This window comes from Anser cygnoides, chromosome 2, assembly GCF_040182565.1.
Source record: "Anser cygnoides isolate HZ-2024a breed goose chromosome 2, Taihu_goose_T2T_genome, whole genome shotgun sequence".
NCBI lineage: Eukaryota > Metazoa > Chordata > Aves > Anseriformes > Anatidae > Anser > Anser cygnoides.
This window is the reverse complement of record NC_089874.1, coordinates 148,883,274-148,899,404: the sequence shown is the minus strand read 5'-3', so window position 1 is coordinate 148,899,404 and position 16,131 is coordinate 148,883,274.

Genomic DNA, 16,131 nt, shown 5'->3' with positions numbered 1-16,131 from the left:
GCTGGCAAGACTGGCTTTGAGAAGAATATCAGCTCCCAGGATGAATACTTTGGACCCAGGGCATCTGCAGAAATGTTACAAAACAAAAGTGCCACATTACTTACCACCCCTGAAATGCCATTAAATAACAATTTCATTCTGCAGCCAAGAGGGAAGAAGGAAGGAAAAGGAAAGCAGCCTTTCCAGCTGTCTGCCCTGGAACCTGACACAGGCTCATAATTCATACCCAACAAGAGCTTCTGCTGGCTTCCAATCCCATAAATGCCACCATTATTGCAGTGTCACTCTGTGCTTCTCAACTCATCTTTCCTGTAGAAATTACCAGATACCACCATCATGTCACTGATTAGGGATGTCTGAAAAATAAACCTGGGCTGGTATCTGATTTACACTGAATCTCGGTATTTCTAAGGTGCTAAGCCAAAGTATTAGGTCTAAGCATCCTCAGTTTAAGGAAAATTTAAAATCCACCTCAGAAGATTGCAGATAAAGCCTCCTTCTGTTTCAAATCACTGGAAGCATGTAACTTTTGTTAGTGAGATAGATGGCCTTCCACCATTTTGCAAAAGGGTCTTGAGCCTCAGGTGCATTCCAGCAAAACAAAGCCATAGATCATCCCCAGCATTTAATCCAGACCTTTGTTTTGTGTTTATTGTTGTCAGTGCTGAAGGTTGTGCTTCTCCGGAGACCGGCTGTGAGGCAGGATAGAAAGAAATCTCTTCAGAGTTTTCCACAAAGACTTGGGTTTCCTCTTTATGCAGACTCTGAAACTCATTAAGGGAGAGACAGCAGCTGTCTGTGGAATTTCTGCTTCAGAGAAATTATTCAGACCATCTCAATAAATTCATCTTCTGCTTTCAGTAATAATGCAGTTTGCTTCCGAGTCTACATTAAAAATGTCACATAACCAATCATACTGGTTCTAATGACCCTAGTCAAGGACATTTCTCCAAATTTGCATCCAATGCAGACATGTGAGGCATCACACTGGCTTTTGCAAATGCAAGTCCCTTATCACTGTTATCCAAAATCTCCATCTGTAAAAAAAATAAAAAAATTATAAAAAGCATATCCTTGATCCCATTTCAACCCTAATCAGCTACACTTTAGAAATGAAAAAATAAAAACGCTCATCCTGTCATTATGGCAGTAGATACTGACAGCTTAAATGTAAAGAGGGAAATTCAGTACATCTATTAATTGAAAATGCTACTGAAGTCAGTCAATTTTACCAGGCATGAGACATCTTAGAGAACATTACAAAGTTTTTCTTCACCTTTCTCTGGCGTTAATTCAAGTAGCTCTGCACTTCATTGCCTGCAACCCGGAGATCCAGGCATTTGTGATTTTGGGGCTTCATTATTAGAATTTTTGTATTTATAGTGAGAAAACACTTTTTCACCCACATGGAGCTCTACTGTCTTTGGCTGGAACCTCTCCAGGCATATGTTGGTTTGCGATCCAAGGCTGGGGGCTTTCTCTCAAGACAAACAGAGAAAAAGCACTTTCTTCTTGTGAAACTAGTAATGCAGTAACCTTTTATAAGTGACTGTCAAAAGGAAAATATCTACCCTGATTTAGAGTCAATATAAAAATCATTAAAAGGAAGTTAATGTTCAATATTTTAAAATACTGAATTTTTAAGCATCAATATTTTTATCTTGGGTTTGATTGCAATATTTCAAAAGAATAGAGACTTTTGATAGCCACTGACTATGTCACTACCGAGGGGTAGTTGTCCTCTGCAATGTCTTAGGTGGGTGTTTCCAATTGCACAAAGTTGCTGAAGAGAAAAAGACTTTACTTTTCAGACCCTTGTCAAAGAGATTAGAGGTTGTACGGGGAGTGGGGCTCTAGAAGAGAATAGCCTAGTACCATTTTGTGGTGTACACCACTACCTACACAAGTAAAAGTCTACTGTGCTACCAAACCAAATAGGAATTCTTCCACGGAGGCTGGAGTCTCAGGTCAGGAGCATCAGACACCTTCTTCCCACAAAAGGAAGTGTTTAAGCTTTTAGGCTCCTGGTGAAGCCAATGGTGTGAGACAGTCCCTCCAGAGCTTACCCAGGCATCTCTAGAGAAGCTCAAGGCCTAGCTATGGATAGTGGGAGTCCCCAGGGTGCCCAGGCTCGGCAGGGAGCACAAAACAAATATGTGAGGAGATGTGGAATGTATCTAGACCACAGGGTAGAGGTCCTGAAGGACATCACAGATACAAACCTTGAACAAATGTCTTATGGCTGATGCCAGGCCTCTTGAAGGTGTTGTGTGGCTTGTTGGGGTTTTTTTTTTCCCTCCCAGGTGTCATATGAATATGGGTCTAATCTAGACAGTCACAGAAAAAAAATAAGGCTCAGCACTTTCTGTCCTTTTTATCTTAGTTATTTGAGCTTTCTATTTTATCTTATTTTCCTAGGGCCAACATTTCAAAAGTGCTCTGGATAAGCTTCCCCGCGTATCAGCTCTCATGGTTGAATCCACATTGCCCAAATAACCCAGCTCTCATTAAGCTCCTCGGGCAGACCAGACCTTGAGAAGTAAGCAATGCCAAAAAAATGTTATTTTGATACGGCTGCTTTGCTTTTCTGAGACTCTGGCAAGCTACATTGGTGTTGGAGTGTCCCAAAAGTCCTGTTCAGTAGTAGCAAATAGGCTACCCTTAGAAAAGGTTTTTCATTCTACTCCGTAGTTTAAAAGAAAAGGACAGTAGAGTTGAAAAACAAATGCTAATGACTCCTCAAATGTTATTGTCAAAGCGTGCGTCAGCCTTTGTTATAAAAATATATTATTATCTCTCTCTGAACACTAAGTGTTTTTCTCTCTCTCTCTTTTCCATTGCTATTGCAAAAGGCTTCTGCTTGTTTTTGTTTTTATGATGTCTGAAGTTGGTTGGGGAATTAAGCCTGTAATTGCATTGCTAACAAGTATTTCTTAGATACATTTATTTTTCCTTGGGGAAAGAGACTGTTAGGAAGAGAGTACACATATTTTGGCAGCAAAAGAGACAGCTATGACATTTGGTTCCTAAGTTACTACCTGGATATCATTTTAATTGTTTTCTTCTCGTAATAAAATATAAGAACTTCACTGCATTAGTTCCTTTATTATACTTGCAACATACATTTTGTTGTCATGCTCTTCCTAAGTGATTTGGGTCATGGAGGTACATTACAATATATATTGAGAGCCAGTTTGTTAAAGACACAAGGAGATCTACATTATTTCTCACCGGTGCAAAACTAATTGGTTTTTCCTAGCTATTGCATATATACATTTATTTCCAATTTTATCATCCCTGTAATTGCAGCTTGAATTATGAAAAGGACAGAGCAACCTGGTAAAAGCATTTCCAGGGACATCCTACATAAAGGCATCCCAGCAACCAGGATTTCTCAAGCCTGCCAAACAATGATGGTGTTCAAACAGTGCCCATGTCCTACTTTCTTGTGCCATGCAGGCACTTACCATTGCTCCAGCACTTTTTCATTCCTGGTGGACTTCTAAAATTTTCTTTGCAAAAATATGTAATGTGAGACCCACAGGCTGCTTTTATCCACACCCAGCGTGAATTGAAGGCTACTATTACCACTGCAATCAATGGGTTTTATGGAGATTTAGCTACATAGCTGACATGCAGTCTGGTGAGGAGTGACAGCCAGACTGGCTGTAAGCCAGGTCAAAAGGAGTCTGCCACACTTGCCTCAAGGAGCAGCAGGCAGCTGTGTCTACAGACCAAAGGACGATGTCCAAGGTAGTCATGCAAGCTTTGAACTCGATTCTGGCACTTTGGAGAGCAAATGGAAGATCTAAATATGCTGTTCCTCCTGTTCCTGGTGGAGGATGAAAGGCCAAGAGCAGTGCCCAAGCTGGGAGGTCAGGAAACCAGGGCTGGCAATTCAAATGTTCAAGAACTGTGAGACTTTGAAAAAATGAGTTGTTTTTGTTTACTCCCTTTCCAGTTTCTGAGAGTGTTCAACGTGCGCAGAGCCGGCAACACCCCAGCTGGAGAGCGAGGGCTCCCCAGCCACAGGAGTGCGTCTGCATCATTTCCCTGGGACGTCATGGCTAAAACCTGTTGGTGAATTACAGCCCACATAGCTCTGTCTCCTGCAAATTGTTGCCTGGCTAAGATTTTCTCCACAGCCACAGATTTTTCTCTTCCCCTTTCTGCTAAAGAAAAAGTGGAAAGGCCAGTATGACTCCAGGGCTGGGACTCCAAAGACTGTCAGTCTTGCACTGCATTGCAAGATGTACCCCATGCAGTGATGCACCCACGCAGGTGTCCTGGTGGGTCTTATCGGCTGGGTTTCGAGGCAGACAGCACCACAGGATCTAGGATCCAGCACTTCAGAGGTGCAGCACATACATGATCCCCAGGGCAGCCCATGCCCGGCCACCTGGGAGAGACAAAGGGATGTCAACCCTAGAGCCCGAAGCCCATGGAAATAGTTGAAAGACTTCTAGTTTAGGGAAGCAAAGCACACTAGACAAGCCATAATTTTAATGGTATTTTCCACACATGCTTACCTCTGAGTTGCCTACCATAAGCCTGTTTCCTGCCTGAGTTCTCTGGATGCCTTTTATATGGTGCATATACAGCATCTGGAAATTAAATGAAGAGTTAAATAATGGCTCTCTTGTGTATGGAGCACAGTAAAAATTACACAGCGAGTTTTTATAACTTTTTTTAATATAATAAAGTTAAAGAGACTGAATGCTGGTTTTATGATATGAGATTTCCAGATTGCTCCCAAGCCAGCAACAAGCTATTCATAATCTTTTATTATAGCATTGTCATGATGACTATAATCAAGTCCCTGAGCTACCTGATGATACCAAGGATAGCGTGAAGCTGGTAAATACTGATAAGTTTGCATTTAATATGACATTTATAGAATCTGGTGCTTGCCTCTTCTAATATTAAAATCCTGTTGATATATTTGGATCTGTTTTCCTCTTTTCGAAGGATCCAGGTTCTGTAGATATCTTTAGGATACCAACATATGAAATGATTCGGCAAAATACGTGTTGGTGTCCTTACTTAAAAAAAAAAAAAAAAAAAAAAACTTATTCACCAGCCTCTTTCTTCACTTCCCCACTGCCCAGAATTTTCAAACACTAATTAAAAATAATGTTTTAAGCAAAGTCTGGCAGGACAATATCATGCTTGCTATTACAAAGGTAAGATCAGGTAAGATCATGCTTGTTATTACAAAGATTGGTTGCATTTCCTTGCTAGATCAAAGATTTTTCCTGCATACCAGTACATTGGAGATTCACCTGGGTCCAGATTCCTGCATAGCCTCTGGGCTAACCTCATACCTAGGGGTGAATCGGAGAGTTTGATGTGATGCCATGTCCCCTGAGTTCCTAGTGTTTTGAGGTGTCATCTATCAAAATAGGCCTTCTGCTGGGGACTGCATACATCAATAAATGAAGTACTTGCTCCAGGTCAACTGTGTTCTAGTGCTACACAGATAAGAGCTTCTCACAGACATGAGGTTTGCACATAGAAAACATCAATCCTCTCTATTCGCTAGCAACAAAATCAGAACTGTTATTTCTCCCTTTCAGCAGGACTGTTCATTTCTGTATGGCTTACTTGTACTCTTCTAGCCTCTTCTTAAAACCCTCCAAGGTGGATATTCTTCATGCAGTCTATTTCTGTGCTTAATTACTCTTACTATTAGAAAGCTTTTCCCAGTGCCTAACGTAAAGCTAGCTGTAATTTAAGCTATTATTTCATAACGGAGAATTAATTCCTTCACCCTCCGCAGCTACCTTTAATGCTCTGGAAGCGGTAATTGTGTCTGTGTTCCTTCCCTTTCAGCAAGCAGCTCCGATTCCTCCAGGCTGTGGTTTTGGACCATTCCCACTGCTCTCCCCTGGACGCTCACCAGCGGCTGCATCGCACCAGAGCCGCTGTGACCGGGAGCATGCTCCAGCTGGGGCCATGCCAGTGCTGGAAGAAGGAAGGTTTCCACCATGTGTGTCATAGACAAAATCCTGCTTATATATCTCATGGCAGTAGATACCTCTCTGGAAACAGGATAATGTTATTGACTTTGGTTCACCTTCTGATTTACTACGTGTTCCCCCACTGAGCCAAATCTCCTGTTATTCTGGTGCTTACCTGATGTTGACTGTTGCATATATGAGTAGATGATTGCCTCTACCTGTGTATAAAAACCTTTCACTTGCTCAGATTGAATTGCATCTTCTTTTTTTTTGTTTGTTTTAATCATTTATCCAATTTGTCAAAAGTATTCTAAATTCTAATCCCATTTTCCAGTCCTCCAGGTAACACTTTCCAGATGGAGGTCATCTGAAAAATTAATAAACATATTCTGTATGCCACTGTCCATAGCAATACTGCAAATGCTAAATAATGCTGGTGCAGGACAGACCACAATGAAACACTGACTTAATGAACTAAAGTGATTTAAGGTACACAATTTGCAACTGATGTTGAACTATTAACCTAGAACTCACAGACATGGTTACCTACCTAAGGCTATGGCAATGCAGTAATGTGATAATATATGGCACTACAATGCAGCATCCAAAAAGCTAAGATGCTGCAATTCTGGCAGAAGCAGTGGTAGCAGAGTGAAAAATTCTGGAAATGACAAATTAGTCCTTATTTTCTGTCAGATGTATAAACGCTTTCTTGAATCACTCTATGACCAGGATAATAGACGGTATCCTGGAAAATGTCCTCAGGATTTTCTTTAACACTCAGGAACATAGGGAAATTTCTAGTCTGCATCTGAAGTTTTTCTGAAAGTTGGCCTTTCACATTTGCCATGTGATGAGGATTTATGACAAGGCTTCATTTCGGTTTCAGTGGCTGCATCTCCCCATCAGTACCCTGCCTGGTACCGAGCACACATTCCTGCTCATGTTGCTCTGCAGATGCCCCATTTACATCAGGCTTTCTTCCACCTTGAAACACAGCATCCTTCAGCTTTTTTACAAGGCCTGCAGTAGTTTATTTGTATCCCCAAAAAATATACCTTAAGCAGACATTAAAAATCCATTGCTTATTTCTACATATTGTGAATTAGGCAAAGCAGGGGGAAAAAAATATCCCCTATGCACTTAAGAATCTTTTCTGTTGAAAAGAATGTAAGAAAAAAAAAAAAGGAAGAAGAAAAAGAAAATTTGTTCTGAAATCCACTTCGTTTTGTTTGCAAGGTTATTTCTCTTTAGAAAATAAAAGATGTTTCAGATAAAATTTTCAAGTGGTTTTATTCAATGTCATATCATCTGCCTGTGAAATCCCTGTAATGACCTTTGCTGTGGCAGTTCTTGATCAGCCGACAGCATATAATGGCTTAATACATGAACTGAAGCAGGATGAAAATCAAAGAGCAATCATCTTTGGAAGGCAAAATGTCACATGAAAGGCATCAATCAACTGTACTGAGTTCAGCTGAGGGCCACCAAGATGCTCAGGGCAGGAACACTTGCTCTGCAAGAAGGGGCTGAGGGAGCTGGTCTGGTTCAGCTGGAAAAGGGACAGCCCTGGGGGGACCTAACAGCAGCCCCCATCCCTAGAAAGAGGTCCATCTACAGATGGAGCCAGGCTCTTCACAGCTGTGCCTGGTGGGTGGATGAGAGACTATAGACATAAAATGAAAAAAAAAAAAAAAAGAGAAAAATAAATAAATAAAAAACAGAGAGAAATTGAAGCTGGATATAAGGAGAAGCTTTTTCCCCATGAGCACAGTTGTGCATTGGAACAGATTGCCCAGGAAGGCTGTAGTATTTCCTTCCTGGAAAGGTTTAAACCTCCAATCTACCTCATCTTGGGTAGCAGACCCTGCTTTGGGCAGGAGGCTGAGCTAGAGACCCTAGAAGGCCCTGTCCACCATGAATTTTCCCATGGTCCTGTGATTCTTGCACTAACCAGGAAAGGCCATGGCACTGATTTTAACTTCCATTTTGAATGTTCCCATCCCTTTAGCTCTGGATTGCACGTGTTCACATAGATTATTTAGTATTTCTGATGTAAATAAGCTGAACAGCACCTATGTCACCCAGTGAGGAGATACCGATTGTAAAGTAACAGTAAACAGTCTGCTTTAAGAGAGAGAAATATGCAATGCAGTCTGAGGAAACATCTACCATTAAAGTAATTGCCGTGCTAGAACATGGCACTTAATCAGGAAGATCAGTAGATAGATAGAAATAGTCATAACGTATCATTTTCCTAGCACCAAATCTACAGTAGCTTTATACTGCAGATTTGCAGTTTTATTACTTTTGAGTGCAGTGAGAGATGATTTATCTGGTCTATATGATACAGTTCAAATGCTCTGTGATAAAAATGAGCTATTGATCTCAGGAGATTCTAATTTAGATCAGTTCACTTAAAAAGAGTAATAAACTGAAACAGTCTGAGAAGCTTATGTTTCGAATGACTTATCAAGGAGTTAAAAAATTTAGTAACTTGAGCCAGCAGTAACTTTAACAGTAGCCAGAGTCCCAGATTTTACTGAGCCAAACTTTTCTGAACTATTCCCACAAATATGTGCATAACATCTATTTCTATTACACTGATGCCCAGAGAGATGCTCATTTGTAGTAGATCTTATAAATATAAATAAAGAGTGAAAGACATTCTGGAGAGCTCAAAATATAACCTTAGCAGTGATTCTGAGTAATAGCTGTTTGGGTACAAATACTAGTAAGTAAAGTATGAGAAGGTCAGTCCTATTTTCTCTTAGATTTCCCATCACTAAAACTTGAGATTTTGCCAAAGATTTGAGGAGATTTCTAGAAAAAGCTTTATTAATGCTTTATTGCTGAAAATCTGAGTAAATGGGTAATTTGGCAGTCCAGTTTCTCACAACCATAGTTTGGGTTTAACTGCCTGGCCCCTATGTTTTAATGAGGTCTATGAAATAAGCATTAATTGAATGTATTAAAAGGTAAATGCGCAAATTGTTGTAAGATTGCACTCCATTATCAGTAACTGGCCGTGTCCCGCAGAATTAGGTGTTCTGTTCAATATCCCTGTTAATGACCTGGATAATGGAACAGAATGGACGTCCTCAAACGTGAAAATAATGAGCAAAGGGGGACCGAAAGTGTTTGAGAGGGTTAGAATCTAAAACAATAAATTGGAGAAATGATTTAAAGTCAGGAAGATGAAACACATCGCAGATGAGCGGGAGAAGTGCTTCACTTGGAAGGAGGAACAAATCAAAAAAAGGTAAGCGAACCAGGCAGCAGCATGGCATAAGAGATGGTTACAGTGAATCATAATCTAAATAGGATATAACTGATGTCATGCTGTTGCCAGAATGGCAGCTTTTATTCTGGAAAACAGTCAGTAGTTCTCTCATCAGCAGTTCTGAAGCTTGACAAGAGGTACCATACACGGGTTTAAATGACTCATATCCGCGGAGATGAAGACCCTTTGCTTGGTGTTAAGAAAAGTGGCACTTAGAAAATATTTTCTGTAGGGGATGACTAAATAACGTGGGTTTGACTTAGCTTAGCAGACTGGTGGGAAAGCTGAAGGAAGGTGATATCGCAGAGGTTGTACAGTGGGGTGGAGGACATGGACAAGAAGTGGATGAGGATAACTTGTAGCAAAGCAGAAAGCTGGGCAAGAAACCTGTCTAGTTAGAAGAACTGTTAACCATTTGTTAGGAACATATTACCTAAGGTACAAAACCTCTATCACCAAAGGTTTTGGGAAGTGCTTACAATAGGTAAGAATTTCTCCTTCAAAATGCTCCCTTTGGAGGGAGCCATGAGCTACTAGCTCTTAGGTAAACTCCCAGAAGTAGGCGAGGGGAGTCCCAAGCAAAATGGCAGAGGAGGTCACAGGGGGTCTTACTCAAAGAGGAGTAGTTACAATAGACACCTTGGATGTGGGTGACCAGTGTTTAACTATCCATAAAGAAAATTGATTCAATTCTTCCTGTTAGGAGTCCATCTAATCACCAGATTATACCTATAACGTGGCAGAAGATCCTTGTTAAAGACACCACGCTCTCAGCAAAATAATAAAATGTCCGTTAACACAAGAGCTGAAGTCCAAATGAGGAGTTTTAAGAGTAAGAAACAGGATGTTTGCTTTCTTCACCAAAGGGCGACTGTTCCAGTGCAAGTCAAGTCGTGTTTCTTTTTCCTGTGTTTTGCATGCATTGGTGGCGGCTAAGCACATCCTGTCAGTGCCCCAGGAGCTCTGCACCAACAGCACATTCGTTGCAGGCACTCATAGACAGAGCATTTAATAAAAAACAGTTGATTTTGGAGGGTTCTTTGCATAAAGGTCCTGCAACAACATCTTCACCTGGACCTGGTGAGACTCCCCACACCACTGCTCAGTTGTTAGGATCCAGCTGGGCTGTGGTTCTGCATGACTACTCCAGCACATGCATGATCTGTTCCTATTGATTATATTTTATTACCCACAACTTGTCTCTTAACTGTCATGACTGGGTAGAGGACGTGCCCAGGGTGTGCTTATGCTTGTCTGACACTTTACCTGGAGAGCACCTGCAGCAGCTGCCCAACAGCTCAGCTGTGCAGGGGCTGGAAGCTCGGGCAATCACCTCGCAGCAAGGCAGCCTCTTGTCTAGGCTTAATCCCTTGTTTCATGTATGCAGAGACCAGCTGGGAGCTCTGGGACCACCCAGGGATTAGGGACTAAGCGTGGTGGGTGCACACACAGGCACAGCCCTGATCCCCAGCTACACCACAGCTACAGCTGTAGGACAACCTGAATTTCGACTGTTGATCTCGCAGCTGAGATTGTACAGCTTTTGCTAAGCTCCAGAGTGGATACCTGCCTTAGCCAAGTATCCTCCATACCAGTTATTGCCCTATTAGTTTCCATGGCAGTGCTTTTACTCTCTCCCAAAGGATTCCTTCCTCTGTACTTTCACTACTTGTCATCGTGCAACAGAAGCTCTTTGTTAAAAGCTTCTCTTGCTGGGCAAATTTAGAAGCACATAAGCCTGATGAGATAGCAAATTAATAATGGCCTGCCTGCATCAGGCACTAATACAGATCTAGTTTAAATTACTGTCTCAGGGTTGGTAGATAAGATTCTTTATCTCTGATACGTAAACTAAACTTCCTGACCGAGCAGTGAGGGCTGTCTCCAAAGCCCTGCTGGTATAATTCTCATACGCTTTTCCCAGACTGAGGAACTGTACATTTTACTACATCCCTTTAGGCTTTTTCTCCATGAATGTTCCTACGTATTTAGTGTAGAGAATATAATAATAGTACAAAAATCAGTTCAAAACACTGCAGCGCTTGCTTTGCAACTCCACCAACCCTCACAAAACCTTTGATAGTTCTCTTAGCATTACCTGTGAAATTAAATGAAATGCATTTATTCGCATATGCATGAAATAGTTACACATTGTGACTTTGGTAGTTTCAAAATAAATGGTTCCAAATTGTTTTGGAAGTTCTGACGGGGAAAATATGAGATGGCAGATATTCCAGTGTGGAAGAGAAAAGGAACATGCCTATTTTATAAACAAATATGGAAATGTCTGTTCCAAAGATTCTCACTCTGGAGGCAGTGACAAATTTTTGGGTCTCTGATCACCCTCGTCTTCCAGCTCCTGGCTAGACACAGAGTAGAAGCTCTGAATGGATGAAAGAGATCCATGTTGAGAAAAAATCGAAGAATCAAAGGTCAAGTAAGGCTCTTTGGTCATAAAATAAACCATAACTAATTTCTTCATCATTTTTCCTTAGTTAGACAGCAAGCTAAATAGTCACTATGAATTTCCTGGAATTCAGTTTTCACTTACCAACAAGATACAACTCCCCTCTGCTATGTGGTGAACAGATTAAGAGTATGAGGCCAAATATCACAACAACTAGGACATCAGCTGCAGCTCATCTGAAGAGACCTAAAGCGATTTACTTCATATACATCCACTGGGAAGTGCCGTGAGACAAAGCTAGGAACTTTTCAAACTGAAATACTGATAGCCCACAGAGATGAAGTCCTGAGGATTTCAGTTTCTCTAGCTATTAAAGTAGAATAATGACACTGGTCTTCTCTGGAAAACATTTTGACATAAAAGGAACTTGATGTCGTTGTAGAAGAACAAACAATTGGGAATCATGAAGCTGCAATACTCAAGTGGATAATCTGTCAATATAAATATCCATTGGCTGCTGAAAAGATGTTTTAAAATAAATGGAAATAATGTCTTTTTTTTGCAGTATTTTTAGGGGGGAAATGCCCTTTTCACCAAACATCCTGGCTCTTTATAGGAGCCTAGGGGATTTATACAGCTTTCAGCATCACAGCATCTGAATGAAGGATTATGTTTACAGCCATAAACACAGACAGCCCCACAAGCACGACTTCGCTGCCCACTCAGAACTTCACAGACACAACCAGAGGAGAGCTCCAGAGCCCTCTGGCCGTGACTGTGCTCATTTCAGCTATTTCCATGGCTTCCAAATCAGACCAAAGGAACACAGGCTGTTTGAGATGAAGCAGATCCCTCTTTTGCTATACTCTTATTTGACCCTCACATTTTGGCAAACAACAAATCTCCACTGCTTTAGGCCTCACATGGTGTTATGAATAAAAAATCTGTATGTAGGACTTTTTTGATGCTATAGCCACAGTGCATGATTTATAGAGACTTATGGTTCCAATACGGATGGGTAGAGTAATTGGCTAATGACCTGCATGAAAACATTTGAAGGTAATAATGTGTCTCCAGCCACATAGGCATCTGCCTTTCAGCCCGCCAGGAGTGGTCACAGCAGAAATACTCACAACTAAATGTCCTCGGAGACTGAAATGTTGGAATTTTTGAGCTATATTAATCAGCTGTCACTTTTGAGGACTTTCAGAGTATTTTGGACTCCAGGTTTAGAAGTACAGCTTTTTCTGTACATAAGAAACTGCTAGATTTTTAGAAGGAAAAAGTGCAAAATAACAGTGATGCTATTTTCATAGCAGAAAAAGTCATGCTGTTTTCCCCTGCTATCAGATTTTCAGAGGGGAATTAACTCCCTCCTGTACAGCAACAAAATTTCCAGACTTAAGAAGGATTTCAGCCACTTCATGCATCAAGGATACGTGCAGGTGGATCCATGCACTTATGTCTGAGTGTCCAAATTAGCCTTAATTATTGCACATGATTCCTTGTATGAGGAGACCCAAATTCAGTATAGAGGTTATTTGAACTATGTTATGTTGAAGCAGATAGCCTGTCCCACTCCCCTGCAACTCCCACCTGCTTGCATCTGTGAGCTGTAGCAAAACCACTCTCTGTTACTTGCTTTGCCATATTTTGTCAAAAAACATTTCCTCTATGCCTTGCTTTCTCGTTACAGACCACATTTACTCTTCCTAACAAAATTCCACTTGCCTGACATCAGGGCAGTAACACAGGTGCAGGAGGAAACTGTCTGTATTTACACTCTGCTGCTGACTGTTTAGACCAAGTAAAGGAACTTGGAAAAGATTAGGCAGTATATCAGCTATTAACTTATGGACTATTTCACACTTCATATGCCTTTTTTCTACTTTCAGAACTGTGCTGCTCAGAAAGGCTTGTCAAAGTTTTAGTGAATTTTACAGCTTGTGCTCATGCTGCCTGCGTTAGCTCACCAAGTATGGATTTCCAATATCTTTCACATTCCTTCAATTTTTACAATTATTCTTGTCTGCTATCACAATCTGAAATAGCAAGATGTCAGTTTTATTTTGTTCTAATTGCTGTTAATGACTTATTGATGTGAACAATTGCTTCCTGACTCATTGTCTTGGAGGTGTTTATGCATGGGTCTTTAGTGCAGTATCAGGAGAAATATTTCGTGGTGACAGCTAGGCTCTGATATTGTTTTCTTGATTTTACTTCAGTACAGATCTAGTGAATACCTCAGGAGGTAGTGGAGGCCAGAATACTTCGAATCACTATGGGCAAGCTTGTAAAGATAAAGAAGCACCTGAAAATGTGCATAGCTTACTAATGACAGTAAAAAAATACCTAGACATCTAAGCTCAACTGAAATCAGTAAGAATGATCTGTGAAATAAATAACATATATATATATATAAAAAAGTGGCAGACCACAGACAAGGTCATACTTCCTGTAAGCTTCTAATTCCAATGCTTACATGTACAAATAACAAAAAATAAGAATTACTATTCCAAGAGATCCAAGAAAAGGTCGATTTTAAAACAGAAGATTTTGGAACGATAGCAGTTGTATTTGTGCAGGCAATGTTTTTTCCATCCTGCAAAGCTAAGACTTTGGACATTTTTTCTATTCTGTGAAGCAATAATAGAAAGACTCTGAAACATTTTTCCTGAATAACCAGACAGGTACATTCACTTAGTGTGTTTGTGTTGATAATGGCTAAACATGTCAGCGCTGAATGTGCTATAAACGTTATACTAGTAATATATGCTACTCTATTTATATTTATGACATTCACTGTTGAAGTTCAGTATTAATAACAACATTACACATGAGACAAATGTATAATGAGACCCAGTTTCATGACCACACATGGATCTTATCCAACCACACAGCTCCACTGACTTCACAGAATTCTCCATCTGACCAGATAAGGCAAGAATTGGGTCTGTGATAACTAAAGCCATTTCTATTCAGGTCACTGGTGATTTGTAGAAGGTTGTTATCTTTCACAGAAACGAGTTCCTCAGTATCAGCTCTAAAGAGATTTCCAGAACTTCTCACTACTTGCTCACAGCCTCTCTGCTGGTGCAATTAGCTGCGTGGGAGGTCTTGATTGCAGGATGATGCTTCAGAAAGCTATGATCGGTCTTCTGGAGGACCCAGCACATTACTACAGAAAATCTCATTTAGGCTGTCATAGGAGGAATGAATGTGGAAAGGAAGAATCTGAGGGACTCAGAATAAAACTTTGGCTGGCCATACGTACCCAGGAACATTTGGGGTTCTTGTTCTAGGGTGAAGAACAATCTGAAATAATTATCTTGATGAACACAAAGATGACAGGTTGGATAGGGCACAATTTTCTGCTCTTAGAAGGAAGAGCGTTTCTTCTATTTCAGGGATTGTAGTTCTTAGGAAGGAGTTATTTAGTGACATTTCAAGTTATTTGTATGGCACTAGCTTAGAAAGCTGCTTCTAAAGAGCAGTTCTTCTGCAGTTCTTCTAAAGAGCAGTGTTAAAAGCAGTCATTAAATAAGTTAACCTCCATGAGTTGTTAGGAGAGAAAGTAGGGTTTTGGCATGCAGAGTTAGAACTTCCTTAGCTGATTTTGTAAACTATTCAATTTTACACTTATTTGGATTAGTGTCTGGAATTCAGTATCCCATACTACAAACCTTTAATGCAGAATTTGTATTTCAGTCTATTTGAGCTTAATTTTTAGTTTCTGGATGATATTTTCTTCACTATAGTATTTCATTAAATACAAATTCAGGTAACAGCTGTTTTTTTCATGTTGTGTTTAAGGTTTTAATGCTGGTTTAAGCAAGGACAGTTGTGACATCTGTCAAAGAGATGCTGCCAATAAAGCTCTGTTTATTTTGTGCAGCAGACACTATAAAGAACATCTCTTAGTGTAATGTCATTCAGAAACATGGTTGTAAGAGAGGCTTATATCACTGTTTGCTCTCACCTTGAGATTTATCATAATGGAAGTTAGTGTCATAAGACAATTCAAGGTTATTTTCTTCTAAGCACCTCATGCAAAATGTATTGAGCAGCAGGAGAGAGTTGTTTTTAATAGTATAAGAAGCTAGAAGGTGAATTTTAGAAGCATATCAACTATTCTGCCATTCAATATTGTCCCTTTCTGTCAAGCATATGGAAGATATTCCTGACTGAAGCAGAAGGGCACAATCAAGTTCATATTATTTTTAATGCAGTGATGGGTGCTTAAGCCAATTGTGTTAATAAAAGATCAGGACAGCTCTGGAAAAAAAATGTAATAATTTCTGGACTACAGCTGCTCACTGATATGTGTCTGGGAATTTCTGTAGGAGAGGCACTGTTTAATTTCAGACAGACAAAAGTAAAAGGAGAAAATCGCCCTTTCATAGTCACCTTTACTGTAGACATAGCATCCATTGAAACACTTAAACAGGGAGAGATGAGTGCTGGGTAGTATTTGTATCAGC